Source organism: Crocuta crocuta, unplaced genomic scaffold (genome assembly GCF_008692635.1).
Source record: "Crocuta crocuta isolate KB4526 unplaced genomic scaffold, BGI_CrCroc_1.0 scaffold316, whole genome shotgun sequence".
Classification (NCBI taxonomy): domain Eukaryota; kingdom Metazoa; phylum Chordata; class Mammalia; order Carnivora; family Hyaenidae; genus Crocuta; species Crocuta crocuta.
The window spans coordinates 1,528,621-1,535,199 of NW_027529682.1; the positions used below are offsets into that span (position 1 = coordinate 1,528,621).

At 38.7% G+C, this 6,579-nt stretch overlaps 1 non-coding gene across 1 annotated transcript; it reads left to right on the forward strand.

Moving 5' to 3' along the window:
- Positions 1–4,379: 4,379 nt before the first annotated feature.
- Positions 4,380–4,487, forward strand: LOC144230729 (U6 spliceosomal RNA). Its single transcript, XR_013334853.1, has one exon. It is a non-coding gene; the product is annotated as a U6 spliceosomal RNA (small nuclear RNA).
- Positions 4,488–6,579: the final 2,092 nt, after the last annotated feature.

The following is a 6,579-nucleotide window of genomic DNA, read 5'->3' on the forward strand; positions in this document are numbered from 1 at the left end:
TAAACGAAGACAGCTTTCCCACAGCCAATGTGAATGAGACAAGGATGAGAAAGAAGTCCTTTGTTGATCTGGGGACTGCGATTTGGGGACTACTTATAATTGTAGCTCATCCTAGTAAAATCTGATTCATACAAAGGCTATGTTTGTGTACGGGGTGGGGAGTAGTAGGGGGGATTCTGTGATGGTCTCAGAGAGCTTATCTTAGGAGCTGATGGTTTTATTGACTGGTCTGAGGTCACTGTGTCCCTAACATAATAACTAAAGTTTCCCAAGCCTATTTAGGCCATTCCTCCCCACAAATGACACTATATTTGCAGGAGGGCTGGATTCTGAATAAAATTCACACAGCATATAATGGAAAGATGCAGAACTGAATTTCTATGTAGATTCATGAAAATTCCAAATGATTTCTCAAACACTTATATTTGGATTAAGTCTAAAGCATGTTTTGCCACAAGCTCCTTGTTCCTTAATTTTAAGTCTGTATGGATCTTCAGGAACATGGAATCCATATGTTTCTCATTCATTTACACTTACCTCATCAAAACACAGTTTGAAAGAATCGCTTGATGTTTTCAGCTTGTGAAATTATATTTTCCTTCCCAAACTGGCCAACTGCCTTTCCTGCGGTCTCCACCTCCAAGGAAGAAAATACATTCATCCTTTTGGGGTGTAGTGGAGGTCCCCAGTTCACATTGCTCCTCCGTCTTGGCCACATAAGAAAAGTCTTCAAAATGTGGCATCTTATCATGACCACGTTGCAATCTGCCAAATTAATCTGCAATGTCCAGCCATTGGAACAAGCCATATTTCTTTCAAGAAAATGAAACATTCAAAGCCCACTGTCCAACATTTCCCCAGGCACCTACTTTTTTCACTGATACCCAATTCTTTTCTTTGTAACCAGGTCAACTTCAATATTTTATATCTTATTTCTAACTGATAAGAGAAGTAATTTTAGAAGATTGCTTCTTGACTATTTAGGAAAAAATAAACATTTTTAACATGGCATACCTAGCCCTTTGTCCTTCACACTGAGTTATTATTTTATTCTCTCTTCCTCAATGCCAAGCCACTGTGATTCCTCAAACATGACCTGTTTCTTCTCCTTTGCAAATGCTGTTCTTACTAGCTGGGATGCCGTTAATCCCCTAGACCACCAGGTCCTTCCTACTCTTCCTTCCAGATTCTGCTAAAAGGTTTCTTCTCCTGTGATCTCCATGCAATTAGGTGCTTCAGCTCCAGTGCTCCCACATGGCCAGGCACATACCTCCATTAGCATGTATCTCATGGTGTTATAATTATTTATATGCGGAGTGATCTCCTCCAATAGATTTTGTCCTTTTTGAGGGCAGGAAACAGGCCTTATTTGCCCTTGTTTCCATCTCATTGCCAGAATAAGATGCCTCAACCACCATTCACTGGTTAAATAAGTGGTTAAATATGTGCTTGGCTAAATGATACTTAATATGCATTATGATATCTTCACTGCAGTGAGAAAAAATGTATATATATATTCTGGATTGGGGAGGTGGGGTTCAAAGTGTCACATATAATAAAAAAAGTCAGAATTTAGCATTTTTTCAAATTAATACAAAAAAAGAGAGGGAGAGAGAATATTCCTACTAAGGTGAAAGCAGAAAGAGAGGAGGAAAGCAAGCCAATTATCCAGGGAATTCAGACAGTGTAACATAGTCTGGATAGAGTGGGGAGTCAATCCTCAACAGCTTTCTAGGTCTGCAATGTTCCACCTAATTATGCTTTTATAACTTTTCTGAGGTTTTTCTTTGTCCCCCCCCCACTTCTGTAAGCCTTGTTGCTAACCCAGTTTAAATATCTGAAGTGCTGAATTTTCAACAATTGAACTGAAGGCATACTTTCTGGGGGAAGGTAGGGTAAGAGCAGGCAGTTTTTTTCATGAGTTTTCACATATAAATTATATATATATGTAAAACATGTCTCACATGTATATCCATACACACATATACAGATATGCACATATATTTCATATATGTGGTTATACATAAATATGTGTATGTATTATATGGGTATATATTTATATATCTTTTATATATATTTATATTATTATATTATACATAATATTAATTATATTATACATTATACATATTGTATATAATATGCATTATATTATACATTTATATTATTATATTATACATAAGTATGTATATATATTATATGTATGTATATATTTATATATATGTGAGAGAGAGAGAGGTAATATTGTATGTGTGCTTATGTGTGTGTGTCCATGTTCATTTAACCTTGGATGTGAATATATTTTCAAACCAATTTAAATCCAAATTGCCTAATTACCACGTTGCCTTAATGGAAAATTCTAGATTTACTTTGTGTGGAAGGCAAAAAATTAATGAATGAAGCACCCACTATTACAATAATAAGAAGCACAATAAAAACTGGTTGGATTCAAGACTTAGTATTTCGAGTAGCAGAAAGAAGACGTCAATGACTCTGTTAACGAAAAATTAAGCAAATAATTCAAACAAACTATAAGTGTGCTCTTTTGAAACAATGAAACAGTCAAAACTCCCCTCCTACCTCTCCTTGACTCAAACATTTGAGACTCTAACAGATTTTTTTTTTTGCTTGTTTTGTTAAAACTATGGATGGAGGAAAGGGGCGCCTGGGTGGCTTAGTCGGTTAAGCGTCCGACTTTCGCTTAGGTCATGATCTCGCGGTTTGTGGGTTCGAGCCCCGCGTCGGGCTCTGTGCTGACTGCCAGCTCAGAGCCTGGAGCCTGTTTCAGTCTGTGACTCCCTCTCTCTCTGACCCTCCCCTGCTCACGCTGTCTCTCTTTCTCTCTCTCCTAGAAATAAATAAAAATATAAAAAATTATTAAAAAAAGAACTATGGATGGAGGAACAGTAGGGGAAAACAGGGATGGGGGGAAGGATAAACTTCATTGGGCATTTCAGAGTCGGAAAATCTGGACTCACATTAAAAGTGTAAGCACTGAGAAGTATGAAGCAGTGATTCTTATCTCCTAAAGAGTTTTACAGTCATCAATGCTCGGAGGAAGCTGATGAACTGGGAGTGGGTGACCTTAATAGATATAACTGTGTATGGGTTCATTGTACCATGAAATTAAATTTTAAATCTGAATTGATGAACAAAAATGCTGGTTTGATATTTTCGAACAATAGTTTCAATAGTTTTGTAACTCTTTCCTTTCCATGAGAACTGATCTGAATTTGGGACTGCACAAGAGAGCTCCCCACTTCTAAAGACTGGGTCTGAGCTTTACTATGAATGAGTGAATTTAAATTATGTGGGGGATAATGGAACTGATGCTCCACCGGAAAGGTTCCCCATGTCTTTATTCCTTTTCTCCTTCTTGCTCCTTTGCAGAGACTGCGTCCACTCTTCCCTCTTGTTTGTGCCATTGGTTCCCACCCATTGTCTACAGAGCCCTGTTCTGTTAATATCCCCAACAATGGCATGCCCTCAATCCCCTCCACTCTTCCTCAGTTCAGGTGTCTCCCTTTCTAGCCCATGGAAATGTCCTATCTCTCCTCCTTTCTTTCATAAGAAAGATGATTTAGAGAGGGGTCTATATTTGCTCTTCACTCTTCCATCACCTACGTATTCATTTGTTGACCCCACGTAACTTAGCTTTCTCTATAATCACCTAGGTAATGCCAAATCCCATGGTCTTTTAGTAGCCCTTGTCTTACCTGCTCTCTCTTGGCATTAGGCATTGTTACCCACGGCCTTCTTCTTGAGTATCTCATCTCTGGCTTCTAGGAGAAAGATTCCTCCTATTCTCCTGTTGACTCGGTTTTCCTATTTGCTGTGTTTTCCAGCATGCTCCCCAAGAGGCATTTATCTTACTCTCCTGCCTCCTGCCCTATTCCCTCACCCTCAGTGGTCTCCTCCTTTTTTCTGGCTCTAATCATCACTGCTTCATATAACCTCCAAATCTATACTCTTTACTTGGCCCCTCATCTGAGCATTTGCCCCATATTCTTATTTACCATTTTAATACTTCCACATGTATGTCCTTCTAAACATCTCAGAATCAGTGTGATTAAAAACCAAATTATCACCTATTTCTTCATACCTGTGTCTCATCCTGACTTCCCAATAAAGGAAGAATAAGACAAATGGAAATAAAATTCAGAAACTTCCAAGTTCTGAGCAGCAAAGATCTGGAGTGGGGGAGAGGAGCAATATTGACGAATCTGTGCCAATCCCTCTATAGGGCATTTTGAAGAGCATCTCTTTGTTTGTATTTTCACTCACTTACTATTCATCTGCTCCCCCATTTTTCATTCATTTATTCATCCATCCATCCATCTATCCCTCCCTTCCTTTCCTCATTCATTTAAAAAGCGTTAACAGTGCTCGATTTGGCAGCACGTACACGAAAACTGGAACGATACAGAGATGGATTAGCATGGCCCCTACGCAAGGATGACATGCAAATTCGTGAAGGGTTCCATATTTTTATTTGTTACTTTGCTGCATTTGTTCCTTGATAGCTGTTTTGTGTATAAGTATGATAATCTGTTTATATCTTTTTGTATATCGCTGATACTGAATTGGGTAGAAAAATAAACTGACAGTTTCCCTAAATGGGACTACTAATTAAAATATGTGTATCCTCAAGATAAAAAAAAATTAATTAAATAAATAAAAACCATTAACTATGCCCCTAATTTTGTCAGGAATATAAACATGCATAAGACTCATAATCTCTGGCTTCTTGGAATTTCATAAGAAGAGACAAGAATTGCATACAACTTTTCAGATCATGATAGAAATAGTCAATATTTGGAACACGGAGTAAAATATGGCCAGTATCATCAAGGAGAGAGAAATTCAAGAAATCTTCAAAAGCAGGTGGCACAAGACACATCTTAAAAGATGAGTTGGTGTTCATCATGTGCACAGGCCTAAGATACTGCATGAACAAACACCGAGGTCTGAAATAGCCTTGTGTCCTGAAGAGGCAGAGGGTGGAAGACACTGAGAGCTGGAATCAAAAATTAGGCGAGCCCAAATGGTGAAAATGCTTGTACTTACCATGCATAAGAGTTTGAGTTTTATCTTGAAGTCCTTGGGGAATCACTGAACAGCTTAGGATGGTCAGTTGCCAGTTGGGGAGGAGCAATTTTATCTTCTCCTTGAGTTCCTTCTACCATCACTCCAGCCTGTTCTAGCATTGACTGTTCAGACTTTAATCTCTGACGCAGGCAAGAATACAGCCTCCCTGCCTTGCCTCTCCTTCTCCCAACTCTTGGGACAGCTGGATTCATTTCCAGTTGTCAAATAGAGCTTTACTAAATGCTAAAGGGAAATAAAGGGAAATTGTTGGAGAAATGTCATCTGTAAAACAATAGTCTAGTTTCCTAAGTACAGATGTATGAGTCTAACATTCTGTTAGAAAGAGCTGAGATTTGCTTGGTTTCCAAATCTCTTTCTACTATTTACACCACTCTTATCACTGGTACTACTTCTTCTACACCACCATGGCTACTATCTCCCCAAGCACCATTCTAGCAGCTAACATATCATAAATACATATTTTGTGCCAGTCTCCGTGTTGGTTGTTTTATTGATAATGTTTTTGTTTAATCCCAACTACAATAAATAAATAAAATCAAGGAAACATTTATCAATGTTTCATTTTACAGATGAGGAAACTAAAACTCAGACAGAAGGAAGGGAGCTCCTCCAAGATCACAGAACAAATGAGTGGCAGAACAAATAGTCCATATCAGCAGGTATTAGCAGGTTCAAGGCAACCAGAACCACTCAAACAGAGGAGCCTGGCTCATTGTAGCTCATACTGAATACTTACTGGACACACTCACACTCCTGTTCCCTCTGCTGCTGAGTGTCTCCTCTTCTTTCTAGAATAGAAATAGAGCCCAATAGAGCAATAGAGCACTTGCCCAATAGAGCACTTGACTGGAATCGGAGACTAACACTTCTCATCTCAAAGCACTTCCTCAGAGCTGAGATTCTTGTAATTCTCTGGAACAGAGCATTCTGTGGTGAAGGATGGAGTGGAAGAGGTGTTGATCTGACATGCAGTCGCTTGTATGTGGCCCAAGGCAAAAATAATAGATGAGATTCAGACGTGTGTTACTTCTTGTTATTCCTTTGGATTAAAGGCTTTAGGCAGAGAGGGAAGTAGTAAAAAGACAACAGCGTCTTTTTCTTGTGTAGTTTGGAGAGGGTTTTTCATGCATTGTTGAAGCTTTTGTTTTGTTTATTTCCAATAATTTAACCAAAAAAAATTATCTTCAGATGTAAAACAAAATAATCGATCAGTTCTGGATGTAGTGTAACACTGCCAATGCAAGGGATTCCAGAGGCCACATGCCTATCTCCAGACCCTACTCTCCAGGGACTCTCCAAGGAGGTCCGGAGGGGGGCTGTCCCTTTCCTCAGTAAATTAATCATCATCAACGTTTACGAAGCACGTGCATGATCTGGGCACCTCTTCAACAGTTTTATGTATCTCACACTAACCCTCCAGGAAAGAAATGATCATCCCCATTTTTTAGATGAATACTTTCAAATTTTGATAGT